General features: G+C 47.1%; 14 non-coding genes across 14 annotated transcripts; all 14 read right to left on the bottom strand.

Moving 5' to 3' along the window:
• Positions 1-3,580: 3,580 nt before the first annotated feature.
• On the bottom strand, positions 3,581-3,696 carry Trnal-caa (transfer RNA leucine (anticodon CAA)). The gene is made up of 2 exons: positions 3,659-3,696; positions 3,581-3,626 (listed from the first exon to the last, which is right to left on the bottom strand). It is a non-coding gene; the product is annotated as a tRNA-Leu (tRNA).
• Positions 3,697-4,398: 702 nt separating this feature from the next.
• Positions 4,399-4,514, bottom strand: Trnal-caa (transfer RNA leucine (anticodon CAA)). Its single transcript has 2 exons — positions 4,477-4,514; positions 4,399-4,444 (listed from the first exon to the last, which is right to left on the bottom strand). It is a non-coding gene; the product is annotated as a tRNA-Leu (tRNA).
• A 702-nt stretch (positions 4,515-5,216) lies between these two features.
• Trnal-caa (transfer RNA leucine (anticodon CAA)) lies at positions 5,217-5,332 on the bottom strand. Its single transcript has 2 exons — positions 5,295-5,332; positions 5,217-5,262 (listed from the first exon to the last, which is right to left on the bottom strand). It is a non-coding gene; the product is annotated as a tRNA-Leu (tRNA).
• Positions 5,333-6,034: 702 nt separating this feature from the next.
• Trnal-caa (transfer RNA leucine (anticodon CAA)) lies at positions 6,035-6,150 on the bottom strand. Its single transcript has 2 exons — positions 6,113-6,150; positions 6,035-6,080 (listed from the first exon to the last, which is right to left on the bottom strand). It is a non-coding gene; the product is annotated as a tRNA-Leu (tRNA).
• Positions 6,151-6,852: 702 nt separating this feature from the next.
• Positions 6,853-6,968, bottom strand: Trnal-caa (transfer RNA leucine (anticodon CAA)). The gene is made up of 2 exons: positions 6,931-6,968; positions 6,853-6,898 (listed from the first exon to the last, which is right to left on the bottom strand). It is a non-coding gene; the product is annotated as a tRNA-Leu (tRNA).
• Positions 6,969-7,670: 702 nt separating this feature from the next.
• Positions 7,671-7,786, bottom strand: Trnal-caa (transfer RNA leucine (anticodon CAA)). Its single transcript has 2 exons — positions 7,749-7,786; positions 7,671-7,716 (listed from the first exon to the last, which is right to left on the bottom strand). It is a non-coding gene; the product is annotated as a tRNA-Leu (tRNA).
• Positions 7,787-8,488: 702 nt separating this feature from the next.
• Positions 8,489-8,604, bottom strand: Trnal-caa (transfer RNA leucine (anticodon CAA)). Its single transcript has 2 exons — positions 8,567-8,604; positions 8,489-8,534 (listed from the first exon to the last, which is right to left on the bottom strand). It is a non-coding gene; the product is annotated as a tRNA-Leu (tRNA).
• A 702-nt stretch (positions 8,605-9,306) lies between these two features.
• Positions 9,307-9,422, bottom strand: Trnal-caa (transfer RNA leucine (anticodon CAA)). The gene is made up of 2 exons: positions 9,385-9,422; positions 9,307-9,352 (listed from the first exon to the last, which is right to left on the bottom strand). It is a non-coding gene; the product is annotated as a tRNA-Leu (tRNA).
• Positions 9,423-10,124: 702 nt separating this feature from the next.
• Trnal-caa (transfer RNA leucine (anticodon CAA)) lies at positions 10,125-10,240 on the bottom strand. The gene is made up of 2 exons: positions 10,203-10,240; positions 10,125-10,170 (listed from the first exon to the last, which is right to left on the bottom strand). It is a non-coding gene; the product is annotated as a tRNA-Leu (tRNA).
• Positions 10,241-10,942: 702 nt separating this feature from the next.
• Trnal-caa (transfer RNA leucine (anticodon CAA)) lies at positions 10,943-11,058 on the bottom strand. The gene is made up of 2 exons: positions 11,021-11,058; positions 10,943-10,988 (listed from the first exon to the last, which is right to left on the bottom strand). It is a non-coding gene; the product is annotated as a tRNA-Leu (tRNA).
• Positions 11,059-11,760: 702 nt separating this feature from the next.
• On the bottom strand, positions 11,761-11,876 carry Trnal-caa (transfer RNA leucine (anticodon CAA)). Its single transcript has 2 exons — positions 11,839-11,876; positions 11,761-11,806 (listed from the first exon to the last, which is right to left on the bottom strand). It is a non-coding gene; the product is annotated as a tRNA-Leu (tRNA).
• Positions 11,877-12,578: 702 nt separating this feature from the next.
• On the bottom strand, positions 12,579-12,694 carry Trnal-caa (transfer RNA leucine (anticodon CAA)). Its single transcript has 2 exons — positions 12,657-12,694; positions 12,579-12,624 (listed from the first exon to the last, which is right to left on the bottom strand). It is a non-coding gene; the product is annotated as a tRNA-Leu (tRNA).
• Positions 12,695-13,396: 702 nt separating this feature from the next.
• Positions 13,397-13,512, bottom strand: Trnal-caa (transfer RNA leucine (anticodon CAA)). The gene is made up of 2 exons: positions 13,475-13,512; positions 13,397-13,442 (listed from the first exon to the last, which is right to left on the bottom strand). It is a non-coding gene; the product is annotated as a tRNA-Leu (tRNA).
• Positions 13,513-14,214: 702 nt separating this feature from the next.
• On the bottom strand, positions 14,215-14,330 carry Trnal-caa (transfer RNA leucine (anticodon CAA)). Its single transcript has 2 exons — positions 14,293-14,330; positions 14,215-14,260 (listed from the first exon to the last, which is right to left on the bottom strand). It is a non-coding gene; the product is annotated as a tRNA-Leu (tRNA).
• Positions 14,331-14,513: the final 183 nt, after the last annotated feature.

The following is a 14,513-nucleotide window of genomic DNA, read 5'->3' as shown; positions in this document are numbered from 1 at the left end:
GCTTCCACCGTCAGTGTACGGGAGACGGACGTGGCTATACGGTCGAGGTCATCGAAAGAGGCTGCTTCTTCCCGATAGATGTGTTGGTAATGGTCGACGAATGCAGAGACAATGTCAGCTTGACGCGTCACTCTTCGGTCTTCGCGGGTGATTAACTCCCGTACCAAAACGCGTCGTCGGTGCTTTCGTTCATTCACGACGTGGTGCATGGAAGGAATCTCGTGCCTTATCGTATCGTGACATCTGGCGCGCACCATGGTTCCCTGAAGATGTTTCCGAGCTAAAGCCACTAGTTTAGCTTTTATCCTTTTGCGTTCGATCCAGATGTCCTGTCCCGGCGGGCCAACATCCAGGTCGCGCAGTGCTGCAAAATAAAAGTCGGTGGTACGGCGGCGCCATTCAGCCATTTCCCTGCTATATGAGATGAACGTACGGCGAAGCGCCGGTTTAGTACAAGTCAGCCACCAATCAAGCTTCGTCGCATACCTTCCAACCCTTCGCTCGCACATCGTCCATGTCTCAAGGATCCGTTGACGGCATTCAGGATCATGTAGATGTTGAATGTTTAGTTTCCACGGGGCCTTACTGTTCCACACCTCTCTACGGGGAAGAAGCACCGTACAGATGTAAGCGCTGTGATCGGAAAACGCCAATGGCCAGCGTTCCGCGTCCTGGACATCATTTGCATGAGCCCGTGAGATATAAATGCGATCTAATCTGCTCGCCGAATGACTTGTCACATAGGTGTATCCCGGTGCAGCTCCATGTCGTAATTCCCACGTGTCACTAAGTACAAGGTCGTTGACAACGATTCGCAACTCCTGGCTGATGTTTGCTTGCGGCCATTGGTCTTTCTGGCTGAGAACACAGTTGAAATCTCCACCAATTATTACACATTCATAACGTCCATGGAATAATGGAGCAATGTCTTCTGCATAAAATCGCGCCCTTTCCCGCCGCCGATTGTTTCCCGACGGTGCATAAAGATTGATGATGCGTGTCCCAAACGTCGTGAAAGCCATTCCCCTGGCCGACGGAAGATAACACACGTTTTCCACTGGGAAGCCATCTCGCACGTAAACTGCCACCCCACTCCCATTGTGATCTCCATGTGACGAATAGGATTGGTAGCCTGCGATGTATGGGAGTGCAGCTATGTGGACTTCCTGCAGCAAAGCAATATCCACATCAGATGCCCAAAACGTTTCCTTCAATAGGTGTATTTTGGCCGGGGAACGCACGTCATTGATATTTAATGTCGCAATACGGTTCGCATGGCTTTGAATCCCACTCTGTCGAGGCGCAACAACATCTTCCTGCACCGGCGCCGGGGGCTGAGTTAGAAGACGTTCTCTCGCCCCTCTCCCTTCACCTTCAGCAATTATTAGTCCGTCTTCGTGAGTGCCGGCTGCCTCTGTATAACGTCCGGCGCCTCCTCAATATCCTCATACCACATCTTTTCAGGCTGTGATATATTCGTGTCCATTGCCACAGCATCTGCGTCTGGAGAGCCAACTGGCTGTGATTTCTCTTCAGAATCACCACGTCCCGGTACCGTCAATGTGACTGACCGCTGTGGGTCGGATCGAACAGTTCCCAGTACCTCATCCTGTTTCGTAGAGGCTGTTGTGTCGTCTTGGTCCACAGGCACATCGTCGTCGGGGCAAGGGGAGTCATCCCGAGGAGATGTCGTGCGACGCCGCCGTTTCCTCCTTTTCGGGGAACGCTGTTTGCGTGATCTTCCGTCCGTGTCCTCAGATTGCAGGGAATCACGGCTGCCCAACAGAAAAGCATCCGTAGGAACTGGAAGTGTTTCGAGTCCCATCGTTGAACTTGGTGGGAGTTCGGTCGAAACTAATGATGTCGTCTCAGAGTGCGTTTCAGACGGAACAGCATCCGTAGTGGCTGGAACTGCTTCTTGTACTATCGGTGTGCTGGGTGGGAGTTCGGTCTCATCTGATGTCGCCGTAGATTGTATGCTCGACGGAGCAGCATGCTCTGTCATCCCGACGTCTGCGACAAGGTTTCGGAGAGTGCCATCTTGATCTTCCACCGAGGCTGTGCCCTTTCGGTCATCAGCGGACGCAGTGAGGGCTTTGGCATAGGTGATCGGTAGTACTGTCATCGCCGGCGACGGCTCCCGCACATCTGAAGGCAGTTGCGTAATCCGTCGTTGCATACAGTTCGACCTGAGGTGTCCCTCCTGGCCACATCCAGAACATGTACGTGGTTGACCATCGTAAATCACCACCGCCCGACAACCACCAATTGTCAGATAGGACGGTACATGCTTCTGAAGATCAATAGTGATCTGCCGCACTCCGTTAAGAACGGGGTATGTGGCGAATTGTGTCCAGCGTTCTGCTGTGTGACCATGTACTGTGCCGTATGGCTTAAAAGCCTCGATAACTTCGTCAGCCGGGAGCTCAAATGGCAGCTCAAAAACACGTATTGTCCGTATACCCAGACCAGCATGTTCTACAGTTACCGTGCCGACATTCCCGTCACTATGGCAAAATCGGAGACCTGCTTTTGTCGCCTGTAGAATTCTCTCACACGCCGCGTCATTTACCATCTTAACATACACCGTGGGACTAACGATGGACAGGTGAATTCCAACAATATCATTTGGCGGTATCTTGACGTCCTCTCGAATGAATCGTTCCACTGCTAGAGCCTTTGGTCGTTCGTAGTCTTTGCAGAAATTGAACCGTAATGTAGTTTTCCTGTACTTGTTCGCCATGATCGTTGTTACTAGCTCGCGCGCAGACTAAGTCCACAAGTAAACAAACACTCGCACGCGCCGCACAGGCGGAAGTATCGGACCTCCGCTTCGCACGGCCGCTAGCGCCGAACTGTGACCGCTCGGCCATCCTGACACTTGATTTGATGCTCCTCGTTTGTTCTATTAGAGAACTTACAGTTGATGTAATTGTCGCATCCACGTTGCCACAGTACACCGGCATGAGTTCTGCACCCGTTACACGTTCGCCAGGTGCAGCCGCACAATATAGCGCAGAATGTACCACCAAAAGAGTTTCTCAAATCCGTATAATCACGGCACTCAATACATTTTGTTCGAAACTAAGTCGTCTGTTACAGACATCAGAGATTAGACAGAATGCAGAGGTCTATCTGTCGAATAATATCTCAAGTTTTGGTCACGTTGTAATCTCCATAAAGTAATATTTTGAGTATATGAATTTATTTCGAGCTCTCTGTATTTCATCAGCGACTGTTATTGTACAGAGGATGTACTGGTCAGCCTGCACTGTTTCCTCACACTGTCGTTAGCACTCTGCATCTCCAGACAAGAGTCGTTTTCATACCACAGGTGTCCCTTTTGACGTGTTTGCGGCTGTGGCGCGGAAGTAACCTCACGAGGGAACGTCGTATTTACAACCAACACTCTCTGTTTGTAGCTCACACTACCGAAGAAACAGTTTGGTTGCCGTAGGTGCGCTTGTGTTTGATACAAATTTTTGGTTTCACTTAGGAGAACACGGCCAGAATCGTGCTGTTGCACTTTACAAAGGATCTCAACGATACACAGGGTGCTCCAGAGAAGCGACAAAATCTGTGTCAGGAGTGGGATTCGAACCCACGCCCTCATTCGAGGACCAGAAGGCTCTAGCTGCTACTGCAGCCAAGGTTTTTCCTTGAGTCTGGCGCCTTAGACCGCTCGGCCATCCTGACACTTGATTTGATGCTCCTCGTTTGTTCTATTAGAGAACTTACAGTTGATGTAATTGTCGCATCCACGTTGCCACAGTACACCGGCATGAGTTCTGCACCCGTTACACGTTCGCCAGGTGCAGCCGCACAAATATAGCGCAGAATGTACCACCAAAAGAGTTTCTCAAATCCGTATAATCACGGCACTCAATACATTTTGTTCGAAACTAAGTCGTCTGTTACAGACATCAGAGATTAGACAGAATGCAGAGGTCTATCTGTCGAATAATATCTCAAGTTTTGGTCACGTTGTAATCTCCATAAAGTAATATTTTGAGTATATGAATTTATTTCGAGCTCTCTGTATTTCATCAGCGACTGTTATTGTACAGAGGATGTACTGGTCAGCCTGCACTGTTTCCTCACACTGTCGTTAGCACTCTGCATCTCCAGACAAGAGTCGTTTTCATACCACAGGTGTCCCTTTTGACGTGTTTGCGGCTGTGGCGCGGAAGTAACCTCACGAGGGAACGTCGTATTTACAACCAACACTCTCTGTTTGTAGCTCACACTACCGAAGAAACAGTTTGGTTGCCGTAGGTGCGCTTGTGTTTGATACAAATTTTTGGTTTCACTTAGGAGAACACGGCCAGAATCGTGCTGTTGCACTTTACAAAGGATCTCAACGATACACAGGGTGCTCCAGAGAAGCGACAAAATCTGTGTGAGGAGTGGGATTCGAACCCACGCCCTCATTCGAGGACCAGAAGGCTCTAGCTGCTACTGCAGCCAAGGTTTTTCCTTGAGTCTGGCGCCTTAGACCGCTCGGCCATCCTGACACTTGATTTGATGCTCCTCGTTTGTTCTATTAGAGAACTTACAGTTGATGTAATTGTCGCATCCACGTTGCCACAGTACACCGGCATGAGTTCTGCACCCGTTACACGTTCGCCAGGTGCAGCCGCACAAATATAGCGCAGAATGTACCACCAAAAGAGTTTCTCAAATCCGTATAATCACGGCACTCAATACATTTTGTTCGAAACTAAGTCGTCTGTTACAGACATCAGAGATTAGACAGAATGCAGAGGTCTATCTGTCGAATAATATCTCAAGTTTTGGTCACGTTGTAATCTCCATAAAGTAATATTTTGAGTATATGAATTTATTTCGAGCTCTCTGTATTTCATCAGCGACTGTTATTGTACAGAGGATGTACTGGTCAGCCTGCACTGTTTCCTCACACTGTCGTTAGCACTCTGCATCTCCAGACAAGAGTCGTTTTCATACCACAGGTGTCCCTTTTGACGTGTTTGCGGCTGTGGCGCGGAAGTAACCTCACGAGGGAACGTCGTATTTACAACCAACACTCTCTGTTTGTAGCTCACACTACCGAAGAAACAGTTTGGTTGCCGTAGGTGCGCTTGTGTTTGATACAAATTTTTGGTTTCACTTAGGAGAACACGGCCAGAATCGTGCTGTTGCACTTTACAAAGGATCTCAACGATACACAGGGTGCTCCAGAGAAGCGACAAAATCTGTGTCAGGAGTGGGATTCGAACCCACGCCCTCATTCGAGGACCAGAAGGCTCTAGCTGCTACTGCAGCCAAGGTTTTTCCTTGAGTCTGGCGCCTTAGACCGCTCGGCCATCCTGACACTTGATTTGATGCTCCTCGTTTGTTCTATTAGAGAACTTACAGTTGATGTAATTGTCGCATCCACGTTGCCACAGTACACCGGCATGAGTTCTGCACCCGTTACACGTTCGCCAGGTGCAGCCGCACAAATATAGCGCAGAATGTACCACCAAAAGAGTTTCTCAAATCCGTATAATCACGGCACTCAATACATTTTGTTCGAAACTAAGTCGTCTGTTACAGACATCAGAGATTAGACAGAATGCAGAGGTCTATCTGTCGAATAATATCTCAAGTTTTGGTCACGTTGTAATCTCCATAAAGTAATATTTTGAGTATATGAATTTATTTCGAGCTCTCTGTATTTCATCAGCGACTGTTATTGTACAGAGGATGTACTGGTCAGCCTGCACTGTTTCCTCACACTGTCGTTAGCACTCTGCATCTCCAGACAAGAGTCGTTTTCATACCACAGGTGTCCCTTTTGACGTGTTTGCGGCTGTGGCGCGGAAGTAACCTCACGAGGGAACGTCGTATTTACAACCAACACTCTCTGTTTGTAGCTCACACTACCGAAGAAACAGTTTGGTTGCCGTAGGTGCGCTTGTGTTTGATACAAATTTTTGGTTTCACTTAGGAGAACACGGCCAGAATCGTGCTGTTGCACTTTACAAAGGATCTCAACGATACACAGGGTGCTCCAGAGAAGCGACAAAATCTGTGTCAGGAGTGGGATTCGAACCCACGCCCTCATTCGAGGACCAGAAGGCTCTAGCTGCTACTGCAGCCAAGGTTTTTCCTTGAGTCTGGCGCCTTAGACCGCTCGGCCATCCTGACACTTGATTTGATGCTCCTCGTTTGTTCTATTAGAGAACTTACAGTTGATGTAATTGTCGCATCCACGTTGCCACAGTACACCGGCATGAGTTCTGCACCCGTTACACGTTCGCCAGGTGCAGCCGCACAAATATAGCGCAGAATGTACCACCAAAAGAGTTTCTCAAATCCGTATAATCACGGCACTCAATACATTTTGTTCGAAACTAAGTCGTCTGTTACAGACATCAGAGATTAGACAGAATGCAGAGGTCTATCTGTCGAATAATATCTCAAGTTTTGGTCACGTTGTAATCTCCATAAAGTAATATTTTGAGTATATGAATTTATTTCGAGCTCTCTGTATTTCATCAGCGACTGTTATTGTACAGAGGATGTACTGGTCAGCCTGCACTGTTTCCTCACACTGTCGTTAGCACTCTGCATCTCCAGACAAGAGTCGTTTTCATACCACAGGTGTCCCTTTTGACGTGTTTGCGGCTGTGGCGCGGAAGTAACCTCACGAGGGAACGTCGTATTTACAACCAACACTCTCTGTTTGTAGCTCACACTACCGAAGAAACAGTTTGGTTGCCGTAGGTGCGCTTGTGTTTGATACAAAGTTTTGGTTTCACTTAGGAGAACACGGCCAGAATCGTGCTGTTGCACTTTACAAAGGATCTCAACGATACACAGGGTGCTCCAGAGAAGCGACAAAATCTGTGTCAGGAGTGGGATTCGAACCCACGCCCTCATTCGAGGACCAGAAGGCTCTAGCTGCTACTGCAGCCAAGGTTTTTCCTTGAGTCTGGCGCCTTAGACCGCTCGGCCATCCTGACACTTGATTTGATGCTCCTCGTTTGTTCTATTAGAGAACTTACAGTTGATGTAATTGTCGCATCCACGTTGCCACAGTACACCGGCATGAGTTCTGCACCCGTTACACGTTCGCCAGGTGCAGCCGCACAAATATAGCGCAGAATGTACCACCAAAAGAGTTTCTCAAATCCGTATAATCACGGCACTCAATACATTTTGTTCGAAACTAAGTCGTCTGTTACAGACATCAGAGATTAGACAGAATGCAGAGGTCTATCTGTCGAATAATATCTCAAGTTTTGGTCACGTTGTAATCTCCATAAAGTAATATTTTGAGTATATGAATTTATTTCGAGCTCTCTGTATTTCATCAGCGACTGTTATTGTACAGAGGATGTACTGGTCAGCCTGCACTGTTTCCTCACACTGTCGTTAGCACTCTGCATCTCCAGACAAGAGTCGTTTTCATACCACAGGTGTCCCTTTTGACGTGTTTGCGGCTGTGGCGCGGAAGTAACCTCACGAGGGAACGTCGTATTTACAACCAACACTCTCTGTTTGTAGCTCACACTACCGAAGAAACAGTTTGGTTGCCGTAGGTGCGCTTGTGTTTGATACAAATTTTTGGTTTCACTTAGGAGAACACGGCCAGAATCGTGCTGTTGCACTTTACAAAGGATCTCAACGATACACAGGGTGCTCCAGAGAAGCGACAAAATCTGTGTCAGGAGTGGGATTCGAACCCACGACCTCATTCGAGGACCAGAAGGCTCTAGCTGCTACTGCAGCCAAGGTTTTTCCTTGAGTCTGGCGCCTTAGACCGCTCGGCCATCCTGACACTTGATTTGATGCTCCTCGTTTGTTCTATTAGAGAACTTACAGTTGATGTAATTGTCGCATCCACGTTGCCACAGTACACCGGCATGAGTTCTGCACCCGTTACACGTTCGCCAGGTGCAGCCGCACAAATATAGCGCAGAATGTACCACCAAAAGAGTTTCTCAAATCCGTATAATCACGGCACTCAATACATTTTGTTCGAAACTAAGTCGTCTGTTACAGACATCAGAGATTAGACAGAATGCAGAGGTCTATCTGTCGAATAATATCTCAAGTTTTGGTCACGTTGTAATCTCCATAAAGTAATATTTTGAGTATATGAATTTATTTCGAGCTCTCTGTATTTCATCAGCGACTGTTATTGTACAGAGGATGTACTGGTCAGCCTGCACTGTTTCCTCACACTGTCGTTAGCACTCTGCATCTCCAGACAAGAGTCGTTTTCATACCACAGGTGTCCCTTTTGACGTGTTTGCGGCTGTGGCGCGGAAGTAACCTCACGAGGGAACGTCGTATTTACAACCAACACTCTCTGTTTGTAGCTCACACTACCGAAGAAACAGTTTGGTTGCCGTAGGTGCGCTTGTGTTTGATACAAATTTTTGGTTTCACTTAGGAGAACACGGCCAGAATCGTGCTGTTGCACTTTACAAAGGATCTCAACGATACACAGGGTGCTCCAGAGAAGCGACAAAATCTGTGTCAGGAGTGGGATTCGAACCCACGCCCTCATTCGAGGACCAGAAGGCTCTAGCTGCTACTGCAGCCAAGGTTTTTCCTTGAGTCTGGCGCCTTAGACCGCTCGGCCATCCTGACACTTGATTTGATGCTCCTCGTTTGTTCTATTAGAGAACTTACAGTTGATGTAATTGTCGCATCCACGTTGCCACAGTACACCGGCATGAGTTCTGCACCCGTTACACGTTCGCCAGGTGCAGCCGCACAAATATAGCGCAGAATGTACCACCAAAAGAGTTTCTCAAATCCGTATAATCACGGCACTCAATACATTTTGTTCGAAACTAAGTCGTCTGTTACAGACATCAGAGATTAGACAGAATGCAGAGGTCTATCTGTCGAATAATATCTCAAGTTTTGGTCACGTTGTAATCTCCATAAAGTAATATTTTGAGTATATGAATTTATTTCGAGCTCTCTGTATTTCATCAGCGACTGTTATTGTACAGAGGATGTACTGGTCAGCCTGCACTGTTTCCTCACACTGTCGTTAGCACTCTGCATCTCCAGACAAGAGTCGTTTTCATACCACAGGTGTCCCTTTTGACGTGTTTGCGGCTGTGGCGCGGAAGTAACCTCACGAGGGAACGTCGTATTTACAACCAACACTCTCTGTTTGTAGCTCACACTACCGAAGAAACAGTTTGGTTGCCGTAGGTGCGCTTGTGTTTGATACAAATTTTTGGTTTCACTTAGGAGAACACGGCCAGAATCGTGCTGTTGCACTTTACAAAGGATCTCAACGATACACAGGGTGCTCCAGAGAAGCGACAAAATCTGTGTCAGGAGTGGGATTCGAACCCACGCCCTCATTCGAGGACCAGAAGGCTCTAGCTGCTACTGCAGCCAAGGTTTTTCCTTGAGTCTGGCGCCTTAGACCGCTCGGCCATCCTGACACTTGATTTGATGCTCCTCGTTTGTTCTATTAGAGAACTTACAGTTGATGTAATTGTCGCATCCACGTTGCCACAGTACACCGGCATGAGTTCTGCACCCGTTACACGTTCGCCAGGTGCAGCCGCACAAATATAGCGCAGAATGTACCACCAAAAGAGTTTCTCAAATCCGTATAATCACGGCACTCAATACATTTTGTTCGAAACTAAGTCGTCTGTTACAGACATCAGAGATTAGACAGAATGCAGAGGTCTATCTGTCGAATAATATCTCAAGTTTTGGTCACGTTGTAATCTCCATAAAGTAATATTTTGAGTATATGAATTTATTTCGAGCTCTCTGTATTTCATCAGCGACTGTTATTGTACAGAGGATGTACTGGTCAGCCTGCACTGTTTCCTCACACTGTCGTTAGCACTCTGCATCTCCAGACAAGAGTCGTTTTCATACCACAGGTGTCCCTTTTGACGTGTTTGCGGCTGTGGCGCGGAAGTAACCTCACGAGGGAACGTCGTATTTACAACCAACACTCTCTGTTTGTAGCTCACACTACCGAAGAAACAGTTTGGTTGCCGTAGGTGCGCTTGTGTTTGATACAAATTTTTGGTTTCACTTAGGAGAACACGGCCAGAATCGTGCTGTTGCACTTTACAAAGGATCTCAACGATACACAGGGTGCTCCAGAGAAGCGACAAAATCTGTGTCAGGAGTGGGATTCGAACCCACGCCCTCATTCGAGGACCAGAAGGCTCTAGCTGCTACTGCAGCCAAGGTTTTTCCTTGAGTCTGGCGCCTTAGACCGCTCGGCCATCCTGACACTTGATTTGATGCTCCTCGTTTGTTCTATTAGAGAACTTACAGTTGATGTAATTGTCGCATCCACGTTGCCACAGTACACCGGCATGAGTTCTGCACCCGTTACACGTTCGCCAGGTGCAGCCGCACAAATATAGCGCAGAATGTACCACCAAAAGAGTTTCTCAAATCCGTATAATCACGGCACTCAATACATTTTGTTCGAAACTAAGTCGTCTGTTACAGACATCAGAGATTAGACAGAATGCAGAGGTCTATCTGTCGTATAATATCTCAAGTTTTGGTCACGTTGTAATCTCCATAAAGTAATATTTTGAGTATATGAATTTATTTCGAGCTCTCTGTATTTCATCAGCGACTGTTATTGTACAGAGGATGTACTGGTCAGCCTGCACTGTTTCCTCACACTGTCGTTAGCACTCTGCATCTCCAGACAAGAGTCGTTTTCATACCACAGGTGTCCCTTTTGACGTGTTTGCGGCTGTGGCGCGGAAGTAACCTCACGAGGGAACGTCGTATTTACAACCAACACTCTCTGTTTGTAGCTCACACTACCGAAGAAACAGTTTGGTTGCCGTAGGTGCGCTTGTGTTTGATACAAATTTTTGGTTTCACTTAGGAGAACACGGCCAGAATCGTGCTGTTGCACTTTACAAAGGATCTCAACGATACACAGGGTGCTCCAGAGAAGCGACAAAATCTGTGTCAGGAGTGGGATTCGAACCCACGCCCTCATTCGAGGACCAGAAGGCTCTAGCTGCTACTGCAGCCAAGGTTTTTCCTTGAGTCTGGCGCCTTAAACCGCTCGGCCATCCTGACACTTGATTTGATGCTCCTCGTTTGTTCTATTAGAGAACTTACAGTTGATGTAATTGTCGCATCCACGTTGCCACAGTACACCGGCATGAGTTCTGCACCCGTTACACGTTCGCCAGGTGCAGCCGCACAAATATAGCGCAGAATGTACCACCAAAAGAGTTTCTCAAATCCGTATAATCACGGCACTCAATACATTTTGTTCGAAACTAAGTCGTCTGTTACAGACATCAGAGATTAGACAGAATGCAGAGGTCTATCTGTCGAATAATATCTCAAGTTTTGGTCACGTTGTAATCTCCATAAAGTAATATTTTGAGTATATGAATTTATTTCGAGCTCTCTGTATTTCATCAGCGACTGTTATTGTACAGAGGATGTACTGGTCAGCCTGCACTGTTTCCTCACACTGTCGTTAGCACTCTGCATCTCCAGACAAGAGTCGTTTTCATACCACAGGTGTCCCTTTTGACGTGTTTGCGGCTGTGGCGCGGAAGTAACCTCACGAGGGAACGTCGTATTTACAACCAACACTCTCTGTTTGTAGCTCACACTACCGAAGAAACAGTTTGGTTGCCGTAGGTGCGCTTGTGTTTGATACAAATTTTTGGTTTCACTTAGGAGAACACGGCCAGAATCGTGCTGTTGCACTTTACAAAGGATCTCAACGATACACAGGGTGCTCCAGAGAAGCGACAAAATCTGTGTCAGGAGTGGGATTCGAACCCACGACCTCATTCGAGGACCAGAAGGCTCTAGCTGCTACTGCAGCCAAGGTTTTTCCTTGAGTCTGGCGCCTTAGACCGCTCGGCCATCCTGACACTTGATTTGATGCTCCTCGTTTGTTCTATTAGAGAACTTACAGTTGATGTAATTGTCGCATCCACGTTGCCACAGTACACCGGCATGAGTTCTGCACCCGTTACACGTTCGCCAGGTGCAGCCGCACAAATATAGCGCAGAATGTACCACCAAAAGAGTTTCTCAAATCCGTATAATCACGGCACTCAATACATTTTGTTCGAAACTAAGTCGTCTGTTACAGACATCAGAGATTAGACAGAATGCAGAGGTCTATCTGTCGAATAATATCTCAAGTTTTGGTCACGTTGTAATCTCCATAAAGTAATATTTTGAGTATATGAATTTATTTCGAGCTCTCTGTATTTCATCAGCGACTGTTATTGTACAGAGGATGTACTGGTCAGCCTGCACTGTTTCCTCACACTGTCGTTAGCACTCTGCATCTCCAGACAAGAGTCGTTTTCATACCACAGGTGTCCCTTTTGACGTGTTTGCGGCTGTGGCGCGGAAGTAACCTCACGAGGGAACGTCGTATTTACAACCAACACTCTCTGTTTGTAGCTCACACTACCGAAGAAACAGTTTGGTTGCCGTAGGTGCGCTTGTGTTTGATACAAATTTTTGGTTTCACTTAGGAGAACACGGCCAGAATCGTGCTGTTGCACTTTACAAAGGATCTCAACGATACACAGGGTGCTCCAGAGAAGCGACAAAATCTGTGTCAGGAGTGGGATTCGAACCCACGCCCTCATTCGAGGACCAGAAGGCTCTAGCTGCTACTGCAGCCAAGGTTTTTCCTTGAGTCTGGCGCCTTAGACCGCTCGGCCATCCTGACACTTGATTTGATGCTCCTCGTTTGTTCTATTAGAGAACTTACAGTTGATGTAATTGTCGCATCCACGTTGCCACAGTACACCGGCATGAGTTCTGCACCCGTTACACGTTCGCCAGGTGCAGCCGCACAAATATAGCGCAGAATGTACCACCAAAAGAGTTTCTCAAATCCGTATAATCACGGCACTCAATACATTTTGTTCGAAACTAAGTCGTCTGTTACAGACATCAGAGATTAGACAGAATGCAGAGGTCTATCTGTCGAATAATATCTCAAGTTTTGGTCACGTTGTAATCTCCATAAAGTAATATTTTGAGTATATGAATTTATTTCGAGCTCTCTGTATTTCATCAGCGACTGTTATTGTACAGAGGATGTACTGGTCAGCCTGCACTGTTTCCTCACACTGTCGTTAGCACTCTGCATCTCCAGACAAGAGTCGTTTTCATACCACAGGTGTCCCTTTTGACGTGTTTGCGGCTGTGGCGCGGAAGTAACCTCACGAGGGAACGTCGTATTTACAACCAACACTCTCTGTTTGTAGCTCACACTACCGAAGAAACAGTTTGGTTGCCGTAGGTGCGCTTGTGTTTGATACAAATTTTTGGTTTCACTTAGGAGAACACGGCCAGAATCGTGCTGTTGCACTTTACAAAGGATCTCAACGATACACAGGGTGCTCCAGAGAAGCGACAAAATCTGTGTCAGGAGTGGGATTCGAACCCACGCCCTCATTCGAGGACCAGAAGGCTCTAGCTGCTACTGCAGCCAAGGTTTTTCCTTGAGTCTGGCGCCTTAGACCGCTCGGCCATCCTGACACTTGATTTGATGCTCCTCGTTTGTTCTATTAGAGAACTTACAGTTGATGTAATTGTCGCATCCACGTTGCCACAGTACACCGGCATGAGTTCTGCACCCGTTACACGTTCGCCAGGTGCAGCCGCACAAATATAGCGCAGAATGTACCACCAAAAGAGTTTCTCAAATCCGTATAATCACGGCACTCAATACATTTTGTTCGAAACTAAGTCGTCTGTTACAGACATCAGAGATTAGACAGAATGCAGAGGTCTATCTGTCGAATAATATCTCAAGTTTTGGTCACGTTGTAATCTCCATAAAGTAATATTTTGAGTATATGAATTTATTTCGAGCTCTCTGTATTTCATCAGCGACTGTTATTGTACAGAGGATGTACTGGTCAGCCTGCACTGTTTCCTCACACTGTCGTTAGCACTCTGCATCTCCAGACAAGAGTCGTTTTCATACCACAGGTGTCCCTTTTGACGTGTTTGCGGCTGTGGCGCGGAAGTAACCTCACGAGGGAACGTCGTATTTACAACCAACACTCTCTGTTTGTAGCTCACACTACCGAAGAAACAGTTTGGTTGCCGTAGGTGCGCTTGTGTTTGATACAAATTTTTGGTTTCACTTAGGAGAACACGGCCAGAATCGTGCTGTTGCACTTTACAAAGGATCTCAACGATACACAGGGTGCTCCAGAGAAGCGACAAAATCTGTGTCAGGAGTGGGATTCGAACCCACGCCCTCATTCGAGGACCAGAAGGCTCTAGCTGCTACTGCAGCCAAGGTTTTTCCTTGAGTCTGGCGCCTTAGACCGCTCGGCCATCCTGACACTTGATTTGATGCTCCTCGTTTGTTCTATTAGAGAACTTACAGTTGATGTAATTGTCGCATCCACGTTGCCACAGTACACCGGCATGAGTTCTGCACCCGTTACACGTTCGCCAGGTGCAGCCGCACAAATATAGCGCAGAATGTACCACCAAAAGAGTTTCTCAAATCCGTATAATCACGG

Source organism: Schistocerca serialis, chromosome 2, assembly GCF_023864345.2.
Source record: "Schistocerca serialis cubense isolate TAMUIC-IGC-003099 chromosome 2, iqSchSeri2.2, whole genome shotgun sequence".
NCBI lineage: Eukaryota > Metazoa > Arthropoda > Insecta > Orthoptera > Acrididae > Schistocerca > Schistocerca serialis.
Note: the sequence above shows the minus strand (reverse complement) of the source record. Positions and strands in the feature narration are given on the sequence as shown.